The sequence below is a fragment of the Balaenoptera physalus genome (assembly GCF_965194825.1).
Source record: "Balaenoptera physalus genome assembly, chromosome: 4".
Classification (NCBI taxonomy): domain Eukaryota; kingdom Metazoa; phylum Chordata; class Mammalia; order Artiodactyla; family Balaenopteridae; genus Balaenoptera; species Balaenoptera physalus.
The window spans coordinates 32,095,922-32,119,735 of NC_138891.1; the positions used below are offsets into that span (position 1 = coordinate 32,095,922).

The window sequence follows — 23,814 nt, forward strand, 5'->3', positions numbered from 1 at the left end:
TATGCACTCCCATGTCCATTGCAGCACTATTCACAATAGCTGAGATACAGAAATAACCGAAATGTCCATCAACAAATGAATGGATAAAGAAAATATGGTATGTTCATGCAATGGAATACTATTTAGCCTTGAAAAACAAAAGAAGGAAATCCTATTATATGTGACAACATAAATGAACCCGGAGGATATTATGCTAAGTGATAAAAGCCAGAAGGACAAACACTGTATGATTCCACTTATAAGAGGCATCTAAAATAATCATATTCATAGAAGTAGAGAATAAAATGGTGGTTGCCAGGGGTTGGGGAAGGGGAAAATGGGGAGTTGTTCAATTAGTATAAAGTTTCAGTTATGGAAGGTGAATAAGTTATAGCAATCTACTGAAAAGCATTGTGCCTATAGTTAAGAATACTGTATTGTGCACTTAAAAATGTGTTGAGGATGGATTTCATGTTGTGTTCTTACAATGACAACAACAATAACAACAACAAAGAGGTACAGGGAAACTATTGGAGATGGTATGTCTATTACCTTGACTGCAACAAGTGTTTCACAAGTGTATGCATATTAAATTGTATACAATTTATTAAATTGTATACATTAAATTCATTAAGCTGTATACATTAAATACATGCAGTTTTTGTATATCAATTATACCAAAATAAAACTGTTAAAAATGAATATTTGGGAAAGTATAATAAAATACAACAACCAAGATAGAAGTTTGTTTGTTTCCTATATAAAACAAGCCCCAAGATAGTCAATTCAGGACTGATGTGGTGCTCCATGGGGTCAGGGAACCAGGCTCTGTCTTCCTCAGCATGTGGCTTCCATCCATGGTTTAAGACGGCTACTTGAGTTTCAGCCACCACATCTGCATCCCAGCCAGCAGGAAGGAAGAAGGGGAGGGCAAAAAAGGTATGGGTCTTTTCCCTAAGGTACTTCCCAGAGGTTGCACACATCACATCTTACATCTAATTGGCAGAATTAAGTCACATGGCTCCCTAACTAAAAGGGAGGCTGGGAAATGTAGTCTTTATTCAGAACAGCCCTGTGTCTGGCTAATATTCAGTAGGAAAAGATTGTCTCTTATTAAGAAGGAGGGAGAGGACAAATTGACAATCTCTGACACATGGACATTCTGTAGAGGGCCTTGAATATCATGTTAGAATAGTTTGTACTTAATTTTTCAAGCAATTTGGAGACAGTAGCTTATTTTGAGGCAAAAAGCAACATTATTTTAGGGATATAATCAATCTCTGGCAGTGATGTGTAAGATGGATCGAAATGAGGAAAAACTAGAAGTAGGGAGGCCAATTAGATGATCACATTAGACAAGCAAGAGGTAATGTAATGTGGACAGATTAGGACAGCAGTGGGAGGACTAGGGCGGAGACACTCAACTGAAAGAGAAGAACCAGAGAATTTGACAACTGAATTTATCATGCATATGGGCAAGGAGGTGAGAGAGATTGCCAAAGTTTGATCACGACTTCTCAGAATGGGGGTTCACAAACTCAAATGTCTATAGGGATCCCAAGGGTCCAATAGATAAGTAATTGAGCAAAATGTACTCCCACCTCCCCAAAAGAAGGCAAGGAAGTAGGTGGGGGTCTTCTGGGTGCCGAGCATCAGGAAAGCAGTTTAGGCCCATGGAGGCATGTAGCTCAGATTCTGAACACGACTGTTAAGTACCCTGTTAAGGAAGTATAAAATACCAGACTGTGACTATGTAATCACTTCTACCCTCAGCCCCTAAGATGGGTATTAATTATATAATAAAGCCAGCATTTTTTTTTTTTGGCCACACTGTAGGGCATGCAGGATCTTAGTTCCCCAACCTGGGATCGAACCCATGCCCCTTGCAGTGGAAGCACAGAGTCTTAACCACTGGACCACCAGGGAAGTCCCCAAAGCCAGCATTTCTAAATGCCCTAAAAATACATAAGAGATAACATTTATGTACAGTTTCGTGGTTTTTAAAGTACTTTTTAAAAAATCCATTTAATTACTCCCTTAAATGTAATTCCCATTTCACGTGTGAGAAGACTGGGAAATAGTCACGTTGGATAACAGTCAACCTGGTGGGAAGGGTTGAGACCAAGATCCTAATCAAGGTCTTCCTACCTCCTAATCCCAAGGTCTCCCACCTTTGCTACGTGAATGAGCAGGAAAATGGACGTTTCTAGATTGTGTGTGTGTGTGTGTGTGTGTGTGTGTGTGTGTGCGCACACTGTGCACTGTGGTTATTGCAAAGAACTGAGAATGCCCCCAAGTGATCTGGGAATCATGATTAACTTGTCATGTTAGAAGAACTGTTCCAGTGTAGATGGGTAGCCAGTGTTCACTGTGATATGAGAGCTGTCTCTCCAGCTGGGACACTGAGCCCTGGTGATGTCTCTAACCTTCCTAAATAACTTGTACATATTCTCTTGGTTGATGTGACAACTGTCTCCTCTTGTTGCTACTGATTTATGCAGGTGCTTGTTGCTGCTGATTTTTCATGGTGTTCACTGAACTGGCTGAGACTCTGGATTGGCTCATGGCCCATCTATGTTAAACTCTTCCTATCTAAACTCACAAAGAAATAAACCATGCTTTGAGCTTCATTAAGAGAATTAAAACTCTGCTAACCTAGAATAAAATATATCTGGTAAGTATAGAAAAGATGAAGTGTGCTGCAGTTATTGATAACATGAGGAATTTGGGAACAGCCCAAATATCTCATAGTAGGGCCTTATGTGTCCTATTTATTTATCGTTATGAGCAAATAATGATAGATCTACCCAATGAAATGTTATTTATTCATTGAAAACTGGTAGTTATAAAGACTACATAGCCACACAAAACAATATATTATATAATGAGGGGGGACGAAGCAGTTAAGAAATTGAATGTGCCCTGCAGTTTTTATCATGTGAAGAGGATCAGGATATGCCACCCCACAATATGCCACTTTGGCATAGTATTGCTATGAGCCGAAGGCAATAAAAAGCAGCAATACAGAAAGAGCTCTCTGCCCTTCCTTTATTTGCCTAAAAGCAGGATATAAATTTTGCTTTGTGAAGATGTTCCCCCTCCTCGCTCCTGGACCAGGAGGAGAACAACCATTATCACGGGAGACAGAAAGTCGGCCCTGAGATGGGTCTGCACAAACAAATCTTACTGAAATAACTTATCTTCCATTAGTTTCCCCATATATTTACTTTCTTACAATTTACCACTGCCAGGAGCCCAATCCCCTTTTCCTTTGTCTTGCACTTCCCTACAAATTTATCACCCTTTGTTAAAATGGTATATTTGCCCCAAATTCTAACCACCCCTCGGAGTCACTCACTACTGGGTTCTCCAGTGTGTATGAGCATTGCACACATAAATAAACTCTGTTTTATTTTCCTGTTAATCTGTCCTTTTAATTTGCAGAGCCCCAGACACTAAACATGAGAGGGTAGAGGAGAAACTTTTTCTTCCTCCACACATGTTAAATAAAAAGGAAAATGGCAGAAAGGAAATATACCAGCATGCTAATATTGGTTATGTAACATTCGTAGCACATTCAAACAGAAAAAAGTCTTGTCAAAGCAACATTTTGTAAGGACTGCAAATTAACTGAACACCAGCATCTCTACTGTTACAAACAGATTTGGTTTAGGTGTTGATCAGTAATAATACCTGGAGGGGTACTTTTAGGACTTGATAAGGAGAACAGAACTTGAGAATGACTGAACCCAGGCTATGAAGCAAGAAATATACACAGTTTTACAAGAGAGTTTACAAAAGCATGATGATGAGTCAGGTTCTGAAGTCAGATTATTTACTATTTGCAAGTTACTTAACCTTTTTGTGCCACAATTTCCTCTTCTTTAAAATAGAGATAACAGTAACTTCCTGCTGTTGCTGAGGATTAAGTAATACTGCCTGTATATGATAAGTACTCAGTATAAGCTACTAGAAACATTTTGATAATGATTCTCTTTCTTTTCTTGCTAAGAAAATGTTGATAATCCTTAGCCATGTGTAGCAAAAGAATGGCTGTATCAAGTGTTTGGCGACTTGATTGCCCCCCCCTCCCCCGCCCTGTTTGATAACCTGGGTGACATAGCCCTGGAAGTTTCTCTCTCTGGTCTGGGAGATCTGTGGTCTCTCCTTTGCGTGGAAAATTAACTCTATGTGTGGGATCCAAAATGAAGATGATTTCCACAAGTGGGCAGAAAAACAGACACCATGATATTTCCTATGAGACTCTGTCATATGCTCTTTCCCACTCTGCAGCACACAAGGGTATTACAGCTTTGACACGCACCCTGCATCACGTTAGGCATGAATAGTGGGTGGGATGGAAGGGCTACGGGTGAGTCAAATGCAGGAGGCAGAAAGTGTCAGGGGACAAAATAGAACGATGGACAAGCAGTCATGCCTTGTGACCTTGGGCAAATGGATTCACTCTGACCCTTAGTTCCTCTCCAGGTAAAATGAGGGGACACGGCTGGGTAGATTCCTTCTACCACTAACATTCTATGAGTCATTGCACCCCTCCCAGCAACCAATTCTTCTGAAAAGACAGAGGAAACACTGCGGGTCCTGATAGCCCTCCGCTGACTCATGTTATCCCAGGCAGATTGCAATGTCCCTCAAACCTTTTCTTTACCAGTTAGTCTGAGTAATACTCAAGGCTGAATTTAGGCTGGAGTTGGGAGCAGAGGACCTGAGCTCCCACTTGTACAGGCTGGGCACTCTTCATTTATTGGTTGTCTTCGCTGTCCTGGGCAGTTGCTGCCTCATCTCTGAGAGACTTTCATGCTGTTAACTCTGCCTCTTTCTTTCTCCCAGCACCCTGCGGAATTGTGCTGGCTGATTTCTCCATTTACTTTTCATAAGTTCAGTTTGCTTTTGGCTTTAACTTGGAGTTTTGGTGCTGAAAGAAAGGAGACAGTATTTCCTCCACCCAGAGCTATATTTTCAGGGCACAGCTGCCTAGACCCATGAGAAATAAGAGGAGGGGGAATTCCCTGGTGGCCCAGTTCTTAGGACTCCACACTTCCAGGGCAGGGGGCCTGGGTTCGCTCCCTGGTCGATTCCACAAGCTACACAGCCAAAAAAAACCAAGAGGTAGCTAAGAGATTGAGATCATGGGCAAATCCCACGCGGCTCCCTCCTGGTGGGAGAAGAACCCAGTGAGAATTTAATCTCTGGAAGGTGGAGTCCGAAGAGTTTTGTGGGTGGATGCTTTGTGCTGGTGTCTTATCAGCGATGGGTTGAAGGGAGAGCTCTTTTCTGGGTGATGGGTAGAGCTGCCCATCAGCTGCCTTGCTCAACTCCCAAGTTCCTGTGACTGACTGCCTGCGGTCTGGAAGAGGCCTTAATCTTTGACTGATGGGATGTTGGAACTAGAGGGTCCCCGAGAGCTGTTGGGCAGTGTGACCCTGAAGGCCTGTTTGGTGCTACCCTGGAAAACTGTAACACCAATGCTGATGCAGAACTCACTGTGGGAGGCCTTCTAGGTGGATTAGGGACCTTGTGATTTCATATGCATGTTGTGTGGTCAGTACACATACACCCACAGACTCGTGTGCAAAGCAGGTGACTGGAGAGTGGATGGCCTTTTTACCAAGGCATTTGAAATATTCTCTCCAGGACAGCAAATAGCAGTCTGGAAATAATAGCTACGTGTACACAGTATTTATTGAGCTCCTATGATATGCCAGGCACTTAATCAGGATTATATCATTTAATGTTCACTGTAATCTCATCAGGATGGGGCCACTTTTATCCACATTTTGTGGATGGGAAAACAGAGGCCTAGAAAATTTAAATAACTTCCCCAAACTCACCAAGCTACTAAGTAGCGAAAACAGAATTTTAATAGAAGTAGTCAGTCTATGGAACCCCTGCACCTGTCAAGAAAACTGAGTTGCTTCCCCACATGTGATCTCTGTCCCAGTGACATGGTTAACACCATTTATTCTACAATAAATTTCATTCATTGTAGATGAAGAACCAGGACTTTTGGAACCTTACTGCCTGGATTCAAATCCTGTTTTGCCATCTATTGATTGTTGTAATGTTGGATGAGTTTCTTAATCTCTGTGCCTTCATTTCCTCACCTATGAAATGGAGATAATAAGAGTGCCAAGTTGATGGGTTGTTGTGAGGATTAAGTGAGATAACACAGGTAAAGCTCTTGGAACATAATAAGTGCTAGCCCTTCTTATCATATGTTAACTATTTATTTTATGACAAACTGATATACTGATATATTTACGAATTTTCTACTGTATACCAGGTACTAGGTTCTTAGATGTAGGCAGAGGAGAGGGACAGGATCTTGTGGTTAAAGAGATAGGTTATGGGAAGGGGGAGACAGATATTTAAACCACTTATGATATAAACTGTTATAATCCACAGTGGTTCACTCAGAAAGGAGTGACAGGCAGGAGATAAAGCTACAGAGGAAGGTTTGGGGCCATATACGGCAGGACAAGGAAATCTTCTGTGCTAACAGGTTGGAACTTCATCCTGTGTAGGCAACCAAGGAGCTGGGGCATCTTACAAACAGGGGATGGCACAATCATTTAGGAGCTTTACTAACCTCTGTCTGAGCCCTGTTTAACCAGATATGAGCATAAGAAAAGATCCAACAGGAGAGGAATAGTTCTTACGAAACTTCTCTGCCAGATATTTAAAAATTCTGTTTGGAAGCTGATCTGTAAATTTTATATAAGAAGATTCATTGCACAAAAAAAGGACTTCAAATATTTTATATCCTGATCCCATTTGCAGCGTGCAAATGACTCTCATTGACTTAATATATTTGGTACCCACTAGCAGGTATAAAGAAATGCTGTATAAATAGGAACGTAACCCATGCTGCCAGGGGCTCCTCTTGTCAGGCAAGGATGACAGTGTATTCTCTTAAGAATATTAGATAATGCACGAGGCAGTTCCCTCACTCGGTATGCCAGAGGTTGTTTGAGTTGGGGACATAATCTCCAGGGAACAGGAAAAATTTTAAGAGTCAAAACTAGGGTTGGCTGGTTTTTACAGCAGTACACCCAACCTGTTTCACCAGTTCCAATCTGCATGGCTGATTAAGTGACTAGCATGACCAGCCAGGTTTTCTTTGCCATGTGTGCCCGGCTCCAGCACCAGGAGCTAAAGGAAGTGGAAAAACCCCAGGTTAACAATGAAATAGCCAAGGATGCGAGCAAGGATTCAGCATAAAATTGTTCATTACAGTGTTGATTATAGTAGTAAGAATGCCCACCAATTAGTAAAGTGTTTAAAAAATATTATAGAACACCTGTAACGCTCACTACTATGATTATTGAAAAGGATGACGAGGAAGAGCAGGGAATGATGACCACTCAAGCAGATGGTGCTATATCACAATGTCAAAAAACCCCCCACCAAGCTTCTAAGTTGATGGGCACAATAAAATCTTATTTCTGTAAAAGAAAATGAAAGGTTCATATAATAATAACTATTATCTCTAGGTAGTGAGATCATAGGCGATCTATGTTTTACTTTTTTGCTTATGCGTACTATAGTTTTCTAGAATGAACATTGATTAATTTTGTATCTAAAGTTATTTTTTAAAAAACAAACAAACAGGGCTTCCCTGGTGGCGCAGTGGTTGAGAATCTGCCTGCCAATGCAGGGGACACGGGTTCGAGCCCTGGTCTGGGAAGATCCCACATGCCGCGGAGCAACTGGGCCCGTGAGCCACAATTACTGAGCCTGCGCTTCTGGAGCTTGTGCTCCGCAACAAGAGACGCCGCGATAATGAGAGGCCCGCGCACCATGATGAAGAGTGGCCCCCACTTGCTGCAACTAGAGAAAGCCCTCGCACAGAAACGAAGACCCAACACAGCCATAAATAAATAAATAAATAAATAAAATTTAAAAAACAAACAAACAAACAAACAACACCTTCCTATCTCTTCCTGGTTCCTACCTACAGAGGTGGCAGCCATCTCCTATTTGCCTGTCTGGTGGCAGAAACTTAATCTCCGTCAGTTTGAGGTTCCCCGTTCTCACTGAGATCGAGTCTGAGTTCCAGGAGGCTTACGTTACGTCACAGCTCTGGGAAGGGCCATCTGGCTCTTGATAACCATCTAACTAGGCTGGCCCCTGCTTGGATGTGCAGCCTTCCCTCTCCTGCTCCTCATGTGTGAGGTTATCTCATCCCCATTGCGGACCTCTGGGCCTCTCCAAGTGTGGCTCGTTTTGATGCTCTCAACCCACTCTGGAGTCCACTTTTTGGTGCATCTCCCTTTTCTGCTTGGGAGCATGAGGGAATTCTAGGAGGCTGCTGTGGGCCATTGACCTAGACACCCCGCATAACCGTTTCCCCTCCTTACCTCTGCTTCTGACCAGTGCAGGATAAGTTGGGGTGGCTTATCACCCCTCAGGTTCCAACTGGAAAGTAAGAAGAGACACCTTCTGTACCCGAATCCCTCTAACTTTTCTGGGGTATCTATCATTCCCTTGGCTTCCACTCCCAGGAGGCAGCCCAGGAAAGGCAAGGCATAGGGTACCTCTTCAGGGTCCCAGCTTTTTATACTTTCCCTCCAGTCCTCTCCTCCCATCCACCCGGGGAATATTTTAAAGCTAGTTCTGAGGGTGGGAAAAACTGGCTGTGAGTCATTCCGTATTCTTTGGAGTCTCTTATCCTGTGCCCTGTGCTCTTTCTTGTTCCCACTGTGGGTTGGGCTTTTAGAACTACAAAGGCTTCTTTTCTCTCTGCTGGGTCATTCCTACCCCAAGGCAAAGTGCACTGAGCTTGAGTGGGAGGAAGGGCCATGGGGAAAATCCTGGGGCCAAGGTGGGGACCCAGTGGTTGATGTCTTAAAATATTATTCCACCACAGGGGTTTGATATGTAATGTTTGCTGAAGGCTTTTTTCAAAAAGCTTTTTATGAGTTTCTAAGAACATCACTGCTCCTATTCAGTCTCCCTCATTACATGATGATTAGATTATAAGGCACTGAGTTCAGATGGTCAGTACAATTAATTCCTTTGATCATGTCCATTTATTTAAAGAGCTGAGATAATTTTATCTTTATGTACTCTACAAGTGCTACTTCTGTGTACATTTGACATTAATTGCTATTAACTGAACTACACCATTTTCCTCTTGAATCTCACATAAATGCAATCATATAGTGTGTACCATTGTTGTGTCTGAATTCTTTTGATCAGCTTAATATTTGTGAGATTCACTCATGTTGTTTTGTGGATTTAAAAAAAAATTATTGTATAGTATTCTATTGTACAAAAGGCCAGAATTTATTTACCTATTCTCTTGTTGATGGATATTTGGGTTGTTCCCAATTCTGGGTTATAATGAGAAAAGCTGCTATGATCATTCTCATCCTTGTCTTCTAGTAGAGAGGGTATATGCCTGGAGTGAGATTGCTGGGTCTTAGGTTAGTTATATACTTAGCTTTAGTCTATAATGCCAAATAGTTTTCTAGGAGGGGTATGAATTTATACTCTCACCAGCAATGGATGAGAATTCCAGTTGCTTGACATCCTAATCAACAATAATTTGTATCATCAGACTTTGAAGTTAGCCATTCTGATGGCCGTATAACCCATTCTGATGGGTTATATCATTGTGTTTTGATTTGCATTTCCCTGAGGAGTAATGATGTTGAGCACCTTTTCATATGCTTATTAGCTATTTGGATGCCCTCCTTTGTGAGGTGTCTGTTCAAGTCTTTTGCCCATTTTCTATTCAAGTGTTTGTCTTTTCTTATTGACTTATAGGAGTTCTTTATACATTTGGATACAAAGCTTTTGTTGGATATATGCATTGCAGATATTTTCTCCAGAGCTGTGGCTTGCCTTTTCACTCCCTTATGGGTGTCTTACTTTTGATGAGCAGAAACTCTTAATTTTAATAATGCCCAATTTGTTAATTTCTTATGGTTAGTAATTTTTGTGTCCTGTTCAGTAAATCTTTCCTTAATCCAAGTTCATGAAAAATATTCTCCTACGTTTCTTCTAGGAGTCTTCACGTATAGATCTGCTAGCAATCTCAAATTAATAATTTGTGTTTGATTTGAGGTAAGAGGCAATGTTCATTTTTTCCACAGGGATATACAATTGCTATAACACTATTATTAAAAAGATTATTCTTTTGCTATTGTGTTGTTATTGCACATCAAGTAACTGTATATATGTGGGCATATTTCTGAACTCTATATTTTGTTGACTTATTTGCCTGTTCTCAGGCCAGTGTCACACTGTCTGAATCACTGTAGCTTTAGAGTAATTCTTGAAATTTGGTAGTGTAAACTCTTCAACTTTGTGCTTTTTCTTTAAGATTGTCTTGGCTGTACTAGGCCATTTGCATTTCCATATAAATATTATAAATTTCCACCCCAAAAAATCAACTGAAATTGGATAGGGATTGCATTGAATCTGTACATCAATTTGGGAAGAATTGATATCTTAACAATAGTCTAATCCAATTTCTAAGATTGTTGGGTAATTCTATGTATATTCAATCATATCATCTGTGAATAAAAAGTGTTACACCTTCATTTCCAACCTTTATATCTTTTATTTTTTTTCTTGCCTAATGCATGAGCTAGATCCACCTATATAATGTTTAATAGAAATGGTGATAGTAGGCATTGTTGTTTTATTTCTGGCCTCGGTGGTAAGGAGTTCAGTACTTTATCATTTATTTAATATAAGCTATAGGTATTTTATTGGTACTCTTTATAAGATTAAAGAAGTTCCCTTCTAATTCTAGTTTATTAAGAGATTTTATCATGAATGGCTGTTTAATTTTGTCAAATGCTTTTTCCATATGTATGGAGGTGATCCTATAATTCTTCCCCTTTATATTGTTAATTTGGTGAATTATATTGATATCTGAGTATTAAATCAATTTTGCAACCTTGTAAAACTTGGCTTGGTCATAATGTATAGTCTTTCTTATTTTTCACTGGATTCAATTTACTAATATTATTTTGTTTAGGATTTTAGTATTTATATTCTTAAGTAAGACATAATGGCCTATAACATTCTTATAATGTCCCTGGAAATTTTTGGTATCAGGGTCATGCTGGCCTTATAAAACTAGTTTGGAATTGTTTCTTTTTTTTCTCAAAAAGTATATATATTCTCCTTTGAATGTTCAGAAAAAGATTTACCAATAAATCCATCCAGGCCTGCAGAGTTTTCTGAGGCAGCTGGAGGATAAGGGAGGATTTTAACTTCAGATTCACTCTTTAATCAGTATTGGACTATTTATTTTTCCTATTTCCTTTGTGTCAGTTTAAGTAATTTGTGTTTCTCAAGAAATTTTTCCATTTCAACTATATCGTCAAATTTTTTGGTGTAAAGTTGTTACATTACCATCTTAAATTTTTAAAAAATATTTAGGATCTGTAATTATGCCCCCTTTTTTATTCTTGGAATTGGTAATTTATGTTTTTTGTTTCTTGATCTATGCTTGGGGTTTATCAATTTTACTGATCTTTTCAAAAATACAATTTTTAATTTTATTTCTGTTTTATTTCTATCTCTATTTTTATTTCTTTAAGTTTTGTTCCTGTCTTTATTTCCCGTCTTTTTTAAAATTTGCTTTTCTTTTTCTAGCTTCTTGGGATGGAAGTTTAGATCATTAATTGTCAAACTAAAGCTAAAAATTTCCCTCTAGGCACTGCTTTAGCTGTGTCTCAAATTTTGATGTGTAATATTGTTATTTCTTTGATTTTTAAAAACTTGTTTTTATTTTTTGAATAGGTAATGCAAGCACATAGAAACATGTACAAAAGTATATGCAGTGAAAAGTTTCCATCTGTATCACTTGGAATCTGGCAAGAAACAAACATTTCCCCCACTTAGATGGTTCATATGAAGATAATTTAATAAGAAATTATTACAAAAGTATCAATAAGACTGAGGGATCAAACAAGGGATTTAAATTATTGTTGATTCATCATCAGCAGGATGTCATTATCACTTTTAGGCCTGAAGGAACAAAATTAGGAAACGATGTTCACAGAAGCTGGTAAAAGTTAGAACCATGAAGGTAGGGCCCGCTGCAGGTACCACAGTTACGGAGAGGTGAGGATACTGCCAGAACTATTTCACCGAGAAAATAGGGAGTGGGATGAGAAATCTGGCTACTCTCCTCCTGTGCTTCCATCTTCTGCTATTGCTTCTTTTTAGCTGAATCCAAGCCAGTCTTTAGGTGGTGATCTCCAGGACAGAGAACTGGTCAAAGAAGGGTGGAGAATGAGGGGCTGGGGGAAACGATTGGAGAACAACAAGCACAGGAGATGTTCAGCGGGTAAGAATGGGGATGAAGCTATGACATAACTCTGCCCTGAATTGCTAGGGTTGTTGCATAATGGACATTTGTAAAGAAAGGCACTCTGGTAACTGGGGAAATCAGGGATCAAACGCTCTTTAACTCCATTCCAAAGAAAAGTAGGATTTGGAGGATCACAGAAGGTATTACCAAGACAGTGTATTACACACTGTTAAACACTGTCCTCAGTGTGCGATGTGTACCCACAGCAGTACACAAAATAGTACAAGGACTCAGTATTATAGGACGTTGAATCACACACTGAGAAATTAATTCTCTTTTTAATTATCCCTCAGTGCTTCTGATTAAATCAAGAAGAAAGTTTCCACTTGAATGTTTTAACAACTCTCTAATAAGAACAGACATCTCCCACTCCCCCACCCCTACGTTGCCCCTCCCCCCTCAACTATTGGGTATAAGATAGACTCAAGGATGGATTGTACAACACGGGGAATATAGCCAATGTTTTGAAATAACTGTAAATGGAAAGTAACCTTTAAAAGTTGTATAAAAATAAAAAGTTTAAAAAAAAAGAACAAGCCCAAGTTAGAGCTTTTGTCAAAGAACAAGATCAAGCTAGAAGTTAATAACACTGGTTTTCATGGCTCTTATTTTTATTTTTTTATTTATTTATTTTATTTTTTATTTTTTGGCTGTGTTGGGTCTTCGTTTCTGTGCGAGGTCTTTCTCCAGCTGTGGCGAGTGGGGGCCACTCTTCATCGCGGTGCGCGGGCCTCTCACTGTCGCGGCCTCTCCCGTTGCGGAGCACAGGCTCCAGATGCGCAGGCTCAGTAGTTGTGGTTCACGGGCTTAGTTACTCCGTGGCATGTGGGATCTTCCCAGACCAGGGCTCGAAACCGTGTCCCCTGCATTGGCAGGCAGATTCTCAACCACTGTGCCACCAGGGAAGCCCCATGGCTCTTACTTTTGAAGTAGCTGTCAGTTTATGGCAAATAATATTGGTTTTCCATGTATGGAAATAATGTAAAGTTTCTTTTGAAAAAATATGTATTTAGGTAAGAACCAATTCAGTTTAAAGAAAAATGTATAAGAGCACAGGAGGTAATCAGCTGTGGCAAGCATAGTGAAAGGATACTTAAAAGACTAAGTTTGGGAAACACAGCTCAATATTATTGTGAGGTGTTTATAGTTATCTACCAAAAAGTTTCTGTTCCAGTTTGTAGTGTTCCAGAACCTTCTCTTTCTTTGATACAGAAACCATTGTTGGGCAGGCAATGCTTTACTTCGTTTTAGGATAGTCTTTTTCCTTGCACATTTCTTCAGGTGCAGAGCATACAGTTTAAACCAATATTCAGGGCTGTTTAATTTTTTTTGTAGTTTTTGGTTTTATTTCAGGACTTTTAATAATAGACAAGTCTTTCTCTTTTCTTTTTTTTTAAATATTTATTTATGTATTTATGTATTTATTTACTTATTTTGGCTGCAGCAGGTCTTGGTTGCAGCATGCAGGATCTTCATTGCAGCATGAGGGATCTTTAGTTGTGGCATGTGGGATCTTTTAGTTGCAGCATGTGGACTTCTTAGCTGCATCATGCAGACTTGTTAGTTGAGGTATGCAGACTCCTTAGTTGCGGCATGTGAACTCAGTTGCAGCATGCATGCGGGATCTAGTTCCCCAGCCAGGGATCAAACCCAGGCCCCCTGCATAGGGAGCATGGAGTCTTACCCACTGGACCACCAGGGAAGTCCCCAAGTCTTTCTCTTTTCTTTTCCTTTTTTTTCTGAAAAAATACATCCTCCCTCTCTGTTCACATCAATGACACTTACAACAAAAACAAAGGGACTTCCCTGGTGGCACAGTGGTTAAGAATCCGCCTGCCAGATGTAGAGAATGGACTTGAGGACACGGGGAGGGGGAAGGGTAAGCTGGGACGAATTGAGAGAGTGGCATGGACATATATACACTACCAAATGTAAAATAGATAGCTAGTGGGAAGCAGCCACGTAGCACAGGGAGATCAGCTCGGTGCTTTGTGACCACCTAGAGGGGTGGGATAGGGAGGGTGGGAGGGAGACGCAAGAGGGAGGAGATATGGGGATGTATGTATATGTATAGCTGATTCACTTTGTTATAAAGCAGAAACTAACACACCATTGTAAAGTAATTACACTCCAATAAAGATATTAAAAAAATATAAAATATAGAAAAAAAAAAAGAAAGAAAGAATCCGCCTGCCAATGCAGGGGACACGGGTTCGAGCCCTCGTCCAGGAAGATTCCACATGGCACGGAGCAACTAAGCCCGCGTGCCACAACTACTGAAGCCCGCCCGCCTAGAGCCCGTGCGCTGCAACAAGAGAAGCCACCGCAATGAGAAGCCCGCGCACTGCAACGAAAAGTAGCCCCAGTTCGCCACAACTAGAGAAAGCCTGAGCCCAGCAACGAAGACCGAACACAGCCAAAAATAAATAAATAAATTTATTTTAAAAAAAAATCCTTTTGTTTCCTTCCTTTGTGTTCTTGCCCAAATATAAAGATCTTCATGGTTTACCTAGGATGGGCGATGGGAACCATTAAGATATTACTGGTTTTACCAAATCTATCTTTCCTGTATTTTTTTTTTTGGAAAGGGATAAGAGGATTTGACAGTTGAGGCTCTTAGACATAACAGCCCCAAGTGGGATGCCAAAAAAAAAGCTTTATTTGGTTCCCCCTTTGTATGTGTTGGTTGCCAGATAAATTATCCTAATAAGTGACATGCAAGGCAAACCCAATTTTAAAGATAATCCTGAAAAAATGTGGGATAAAGCAAATATAGTACAATGTTAATTATAGAATCTAGGTAGTGGGTATATGTGGGCTCACTGTAAATTTCTTTCAACTTTTACATAGGATTGAAAATTTTCTTAGCAAGATAGTGGGGAAAAAATCTTTAAAAGATCTATTTAGTGTTTTCCACTGGAAGTATGTAGGAAATAGGACCTTCCAGGTCTGTGTGCAATTTGGTGGTCTGTTTGGGCCCCTCAACACTGTCCAGCACAGAGCGGGGGGTGCATCAGGTGCTGCCTAGACTGCACATTTGCAAAGGCTGGTCTAGCGGTTACAAATTCCTTTGCCTTTCACAACCGCATTGACCCCAGCATTGAGCTGTGAGGCTGGCGGGCAGATGTCATTACCACCATTAGTCTCTTTTTATAAATAAGGAAACTAAGGCTTAGCAGTAAGTAACTGTTGATCCCAGGAGCTCAGCCAGACCTTCTGACACCCAGCCCTTTGCTCTTTCTTCTGTGTTTCTTTAGTCCCAGTCAGAATTCCCACCCCCACACTTTTTCTTTCTGGGCGCTGCTCTGTGTTATCAGGAAGACAAAAGGGATCTGATAGACCAATTCAGGGAATCTAGCTGGCCAAGGTGTTGGTGATTCTAAAGTGCTAAATATGCTTCTCCTCCCGAGAGTGTTTGTATTTTAAAGAAAAAAAAAATAGAGCAATCACTTAACCTTTCCTTAAAATTTTTAAAATATTTATTTATTATTTATTTATTTTGGCTGCTCTGGGTCTTAGTTGTGCTATGCGTGAACTTTTAGTTGTAGCATGCGGACTTCTTAGTTGCTGCATGTGGGCTTTTTAGTTGTGGCATGCGACCTCTTAGTTGCAGCCTGCATGCGGGATCTGCTTCCCTGACCAGATATCAAACCTGGGCCCCCTGCATTTGGAGCATGGCCTCTTACCCACTGGACCACCAGTAAAGTCCCAATAACTTAACCTTTAACTATGTAACACAGTCACAGCTAATGGAGACTGAGTCGGGGAAGGGCCAGGAGTAGAGGGTTGAGAGGGCGCAGCTGGCCAGGTGCAAATCATTCCTTGTAAGTAATCGGTGTCTGTCCACACAGAAAGCCAGCTTTGGTGAAACAAATCCATTAGCTAGGATTTTTCACATTGTGGTAGAGCAATTTAACGGCAGGCACACATCGTTAATTCTTTTTACATTTAAAATTTTGTGTTTGGGACAGAATATTCATCTTTTTAAGGATACTGATAGCCATCTAGACCTGACATGGACTTCAGTCTTATTTAGCAGCAAATAATAACTGTCAGCTCTTTGTAAACAGATACAGAGAAGTAGGTGCCCGTTTTTATTAAATGAAAGAAAGCCATCATTCTCTAAAAGCAAAGTTTGTGTGAACCTCTTTCTGGTTTGGCATCGCAGAGGTCCATGGACTCTAAGTGAGTATTGAATTGTTCAAAAGCAGAATGGGAAATGCCAACTGACCTGAGCTCGCATAACTTCTTTAACTCAAATCTAGCAGGCTTGTTGTCACACTACTGACACTACACAGAACAGTCTCTCACAGCATCAGGTGGAAAGCTCATTTAATCGGATTTGGTCTGGAAATTTTTCTGGGGTTTCACAACCTATGAAAAAAACCAATATATCAGCACACTCAAAAATCTGCAGTGAGATTGCTTTAAATATAGATATATTACCAAGATCTGAGACAGCACATAATGAAGGGTAAGTTTTCCAGCAAAGAGAAGAGGAAGCACAACCCCTTGTGGGAGCAGAGTACCACCCCTGGATGGAGGTAGTGGATGTAGGGCTTTCTCAAGATGTGCTCCCCAAGCCTCCACCCCTACGAGATTTTTATCAACTTTATTGAGATATAATTCATATATGATAAAATTCACCCATTTATAGTGTACAAATCAGTGGTTTTTTAGTAAATTCACAGAGTTGTACAACCATCACTACAACCTAATTTTAGAACGTGTTCATCATCCCCCAAAGAACCCGTGGACAGTAGCAGTCACTCCCCATTCTCCCTCTCTCCAGCTCCCAGCAACCTGCTAATCTGTTTTCTGTCTCTATGGATTTGCCTGTTTGGGGTATTTCATATAAATGAAATCATAGAATTTTGAATCATACAAAATCAAATCATACAATATGAATATTTCTGTCCCCCCTGCAAATTCATTTGTTGAAATCCTAACCCTCAATGTGATGGTACTAAGAGGTGGAGCCTTTGAGAGGTAAATAGTTCATGAGAATGAAGCCCTCACGAATGGAATTAGTGCCCTTATAAAAGAGACCCCAGAGAACTTCCTCGCCCCTCTTGCATGTGAGGACACAGCAAGATGATAGCCATCTGTGAACCAGAAAGTGGGCTCTCACCAGTCACTGAATTTGCCAGTGCTTTAATCTTGGACTTCCCAGCCTCCAGAACTGTGGGAAATAAAATCTGTTGTTGAAGCCACCTAGTCTATGGTATTTTGTAATAGCAGCTTGAATGGACTAAAACAATTCTCTTGTATGAATATTCCATATTTTTTATCCATTCATTGGTTTGTGGACATTTGGATTGTTCCTACTTTTTGACTGTTATGAATAATACAGCTATAAGCATTTGTGTACAGGCTTATTTGTGGACATACGTTTTCATTTCTCTTGGGTATATATCTAGGAGTAGAATTTCTGGGTTAAATGGTAACTCTATGTTTAACATTCTAAGGAACTGCCAGACTGTTTTTCAAAGTGGCTGCACGATTTTACCTTATACAGTGTATGAAGGTTACAATTTCTCTACATCCTTGCCAACACTTGATATTCTCTTTTTTATTATAGCCACCCTAGTGGGTATGACGTAGTGTCTCACTGTGGGTTTGATTAATATTTCCCTGAAAAACCAATGGTGTTGAGAATGTTTTAATTTTATTGTTGAATTGTAACAGTTCTTTACATACATTGGATACAAGGCTTTCCCTTCCCTTCCCTTCCCTCCAGAGGGTAGCCCTTACCACCTAAACTAGCAATTACAAGAAAGAGCAAGAAGTAGATGTGAATTCTAGCCTACTTAAGGATTACCTTGCCTTGTAAGATGTGGAGGTGGCCTACCTATGTGGGGGCAGGCTGGGACAAGGCTGTTCTCAAGAAGCATTTTGGGGCCTGTGCAAATGCTTGGAAGGGAACTGAGTATAAGCCTCAGATATCTACACCAGCAAGACCAGAAGAGATGACATTGACCAGGAAGATTCTGAGTCCAGAGATCTCCAGTTACCAGCTGCTGCCATAAAAGTCCTAGTGTGGACTAGGTCAAAGTGTGGACCTTGAACCGGAAGCACCTACATCACCTGCGAGCTTATTAAAAATACAAAATCTCACCCCAGACCTACTGAATCATTTTAATAAGAATTCCACTGATCTGTAGGCACTTATGATGATGCATAAGAGAATTTTCTTCTCCTGTCCTCAAATTTCCAGGTAAGGGCAGACAGACCCAAACACACAAACCCTCAGTGAGTTGATATCCTCTAATGTGAGCATCTTGGATCAGCACAGGAGTAAACCAAAGAGAGTATCTCAGGCCGGGCCTGGGACTGGGAACCACACTAATACACCTACAAGAGGTTAACTAAGGCCTGAAAGTTTTATGCCCTAGATAGGTGGCCACATGGATTGGGCCAGTCTTGTGAACTATCTTTTTTTCCCTTCCTCTTTTTTCTTCTTCAACTATTATCCTGCTATAGAAAAATTTCAGGAGTCTTATCTTGGATCCATACAACTGTGTCAAAAGATTTATTCTCTTTTACCTAACAGGGAAAACTGCCTTTACTTTCTTGGCTCAGATCCTCTTGGGAGTGACAGGGACCTTGGAGATCATCTAGGTTATTCTCCAATTATCACCAAGCCAAAAAGCCCTGGAAATTGGCTGCTTCCATGGAACAGTCATTGCACTCTTTGCCAATGGAAAAGCGCTGATGTCACTCTGTTACTAGCAGTTGGCTGCCGAGTGGTAATGATAAAAGGGGGCAGGCTAGTTGAAAGCATGTGGATAGGTGGAAGGGAGGGCCAAGGTGATTTATATGCAAGTATAACAGAAAGAGTGCTAAGCTGGTGTTAGCTGTGTGACTTTGGGCATGTCTTTAATCTACCTGGGTTTTACTTACCTGTAATAAACAATCAAAGCAGTTAACACTTACTAGGTTCTTAATAGTTCACGTGAACTATTCACGTCGAATTTTCACAACAGTTTATGATAGATCCTGTCATTTCCTCCATTTTACAGATGAGGAACCTGAGGCACAAAGAGGGTTACTTGCTCAAGGTCACTCAAGTAAACCCAGGCAGTCTGACTCCAGAGTCTGAGCTCTGTCAACGGAGAGGGTCGGATTAGATGAATGTTAAAGACTCTTCCTATCTCTGCTATTAATTTTCTCTCTTGTTAAACTGGGATAATAATAGAGTTGTGAAGATCATGAGATAACACAGATTAAGTGCTTAGCACAGCGCCTGGATCATAAGTGCTCAGTAAATGTCAGCTATTACTATCATTCATACTCTTACTGTTACCACTGCCATTTTATGGAACAAATCACTCTTGCCATCTCCTCAACAGCTGCCGGAGTGCACAGCCCAACTGAACCTATTAATAAATTCAAGCAGTGGGTCAATTCAGTCATAAAATCAAGCAAGCCTGAACTGATGCTGAAGTGAATTGCCTAGTTAAATAGTCTTAAGCAGTGCTATCCAACAGAACGTTCTGTGATGATGGAAATGCTCTCTATCTGTGCTGTCCAATAAGGTAGCCACTAGCAGCATGTACCCATTGAGTGCTGGAAACGTGATTAGTGTGACTGAGGGACTATTTCACTGTATTTAATTTTACTTACTTTAAATTTCTAACTTAATAGCCACATGTGGCTGGTGGCTACCATATTGGGCCACTCAGGCTAAGGCCTATCTGGTAGCCAAGAACACTTGGTAAGAGAACTCGAAAGTGCCAGGAACAAGAAAGGGAGTCGGAAGCTCCTCTGGCCACAACTCTGTTTTGTTACAGGTGCCTTAAAGAATCGTGGATATTAGAATGCTCAGGCTTTAAAGGATTCCCTTCATCTATTAAGTGGGGATGTGGATATTTTAAGGGTGAGAGGCAAGGTGGTGGGAAGAAAGAAGACAATTCCACTTTCCTCACTGGGATACCCCCAATTGATTCTGGGTAGAACTACATTCCTTATTACTATTAAAAATTATATGGTGGTAGGGGCTTCCCTGGTGGCGCAGTGGTTAAGAATCCACCTGCCAGTGCAGGGGACACAGGTTCAAGCCCTGGTCCTGGAAGATCCCACATGCGTGGAGTAACTAAGCCTGTGCACCACAACTACTGAGCCCGTGTGCCACAACTACTGAAGCCCATGCGCCTAGAGCCCGTGCTCTGCAACAAGAAAAGCCGCCATAGTGAGAAGCCTGCGCACCACATTGAAGACCCAAAGTAACCAAAATTAAGTGAATAAATAAATAAATAAATTTATTTAAAAAAATTATTTGGGGAGGGATAGTTTATACCCACACTATGTAAAGCGCCATGACAGTCCATCTTTCAAATGCTCTGTTTTACTACATGCAGAAACTAAAAAGTTATTTCAAGTTGTGGCTTGAATGATTAATTAAGAAAAAGATAATCAAAATGGTTGATCAAAGTATCATAGACCTGGAAGGGGCTGTCTCGTAAGCATGTCCATTACAAACTGGCATCTTAGGGAAGTCACACACACATCCCTGGGACACAAGTGTGACACTGTGCCTTGCTTTTTGGACTGACTGGCTTTGGATCGGAGAGGAGAACAGTCAGCCAGGTGGTGATAACACTGCCCTCAGCTCTCACCCTGGTCCTCTGAGGATCTTACCCACATTTTTTAAAATAAATAATTTTCTGATGCTATAAGGATAGCAGTGAGCCCATTTCCATCTAAGTCTGTAAACACGTGACTGCTTCCCTGGTACAAATTACTAGACCTTGTATCATGTTCTGATTCTAAATATTTTGAGCAGAAGAAGTCCCCCACCCCTGCTCACTCCCCCCTACCACCAATGAATAATTCACTGGCTGCCAAAATTTGCAGAAGGCAAAACTGAAACCTAATGAGGCTAGCTTGTGTGAAACCAATTTTTAAATGATAGTAATTAAGAGAGTTTTCATATAGGAAAGGCTTTGTTTAGATTGAAAAGTTAAAAGCCACCGCCAGAAACACAAGGGTCTTGTGCATAAAGGATTCTCTTTTTGCCGCCCAGCAGTCACTGCGGCCAGTGTGTGAGCAGTGAATGCTAACACAGCGGTCCGCCCTGGCGTTTTCCCTACTTCGCCACTGTCTTGTGGCGTCCCCCTCGGAGAGTGCCTTGCACCAGGGCTGCAGTCTCTCAGGCTGTCTGCAAGCAGACACCAGGCCATCTGTCCTCTCGCCTTCCACCCAAACACAGCTGCTGGGCTCTATCCCAGCTCCAGCCATCTGGAGGAGGAACAAAGGCCCCTCTCCTCACCCTCTCCCTGGCTGCCGAGGGGAGACTGGGGAGTCTTGGCACCGTCTTGGCCTCGGTGAGGAAAGGAAAATGGAAGAAGCAGTCATGTTCCCTCCTAGTGGTCAGCAGCTCCTCCCCCTGGCTCTCGGGGTCGATGAAACCCTTCATTCATGCCCCAGACATGTGTCAAGATACTCTTGCAAGTGTCAAGCCCTGGACCAGGCTCTGGGGACTCGAGAATGAGACCCAGCTTCTGGCCTCTAGGAGCTCACAGTCTGGTGAGGTTGATGGACGTGTACACAGTCAAGTCCTCTGTACGCAGAAGTGAAAGGTTGGAGGAGCCAGCAGAGGGATGCTTGACCCAGGCGAAGGGAGCCAGAGAAGGGTTCCCACGGCGGGGCATCCCAAGGGTTCGCACTGGGCACCAGTAAATCAGAATGGGGGAAAGGCTGGCCCAAGCAGGAAATGTATGGAACCCTACATGGTGGGAAGAGGAAGATGATGAAGGGAGAGGACAGGGAGAGCCAGATTCTAGTGGTTCTTGATGTCAGTCAGAGGATAAGGGGAGGCAGTGAAGGGCTGTGAGCATGGGAGGCTCACGGTCAGATTTGTGATTTGTGATTTGAGAAGATTCTTTAGACGGTGGGGAAGATGACAGACATGAAGGAGCGAGCCTCATTAAGACCAGTCACGGTAATCCAGGGGAGAAATCGTGGTGGCCAAACGAAGTGAAGAAGGAGATGAAGAAATTAATTTGAGGGAGAAATCATCACTAAAAATGCTAGCTCGAAACCCTCCAAAACAGGTCCCAAATAATTTTTAAGTTCAGAGTAAGCTCTGCAAAGGAGCAACACAAAACTACTCTTCAGTGTTACTGAACTCAGAACTACTCTTCAGTCCCATCTGAGAAGAGTGACCTCTTCTCAGATAGGAAAGAGCTTGACCATACAGGGATAGCTGTTGCCCCAAGGGGCCCAAGAGCCACCTGGCAGCCACAGACAGTATAAGCTGGCATGTCAGGCTACTCTCAGAAAGGATATTTACCAAGAGGTATCAGACTTGCTGAAATGCCTCCAATCTCAGCTCAAGCATTTACTTATGACCTTCGTGCCAGTTAGGCCCTCAAAGCCACCAGGAGAGACTTCCTTTCTGAAGGCAGGCTGTTCTGCTGGTTACACTCAGCTCTGGGGTGCTTTTGGCCTCATTGGGGGAAATCTCAGGGCAGCGGAGGGCAGCCTCTCAGAAGAGCGGCTTGTCAGTCACTGCCCCTTTCCCCTTCTTGCCTGCTGCATGAATCTGCCCACAAGATTCTGCATGTCAGAGGTCCATGGTCTGTTCAGTTTTTTAATTTTTGTTTAATTAAAGGAAAAGAAAGTGAAGGCCCTTTCTGTTCTGATGCCCTTCATTCCTGGTCTCCTTACAGCACGTGGGGTCATAATTTCACAGGAAGAATCAGGAGCCAAAAAACAGGGTTAGAAATTGGTTCCTCTTAGAAAGGCAGGGACCAAATGTTAGTGACAATCTGATTTAAGATAGAAGAGGAAACAAAAGATGCCACAGTTCCATCCCTTAGATCTATGCAATGGGCTCAATACTGGTTCCAGGAGAAAGACCCTGAGGCCTGGCTCACTGCTCAGAACCTCAGTTTCTAATCATAAAAAATACTTCCAAAGCACTTTATTATGTGCATATTTTTCCATTTTTTTAAGAAACGTGAGGCGTGGAGAACTATAGTAGGTCATAGGTCTGGCAGCTAGATTAAAATACTCTTTAAGACAGTGAAAACTCACACCATTATTTTTCCTTCTCGGTGATGAATCTTAATTTCCATTCTGAGGAATTCTTTTTCACTTTTAACACATAAAATTTTAAAATTACAACTGCTAAAAATAACCATGGGTAGATTTTCCATTCCTTTTCTTCTGTTTCTCGAGCCCTTGTATCACAGCTGCTTTCCTGTAAGGAGGATTGTTTGGGTTTGTTTGGTAAGTTTTAAAAGAATATATTTTCTGTTGCTTCCATTGTTGCATTTTGAGCATCTTCTGTTATTAATGTTACCCTAAATTAGATATTGTAGAAACAGTAGATAAGCTTGTTCATTCAGCTGATTCATAATTTCTTACCTAAAAAAAGCATATCAGTAGTTTTAGAAGACATGATAAATTAATACTACAATATAACCTTCAAAACAGATTGCTGAAGGGCCCAAGGATTACCACTTAGTGCC

At 41.3% G+C, this 23,814-nt stretch overlaps 1 long non-coding RNA gene across 1 annotated transcript; it reads right to left on the reverse strand.

Moving 5' to 3' along the window:
• Positions 1-698: 698 nt before the first annotated feature.
• On the reverse strand, positions 699-21,984 carry LOC309659730. Its single transcript, XR_014262918.1, has 2 exons — positions 8,361-21,984; positions 699-1,696 (listed from the first exon to the last, which is right to left on the reverse strand). It is a non-coding gene; the product is annotated as an uncharacterized lncRNA (long non-coding RNA).
• Between the last annotated feature and the right edge of the window lie 1,830 nt (positions 21,985-23,814).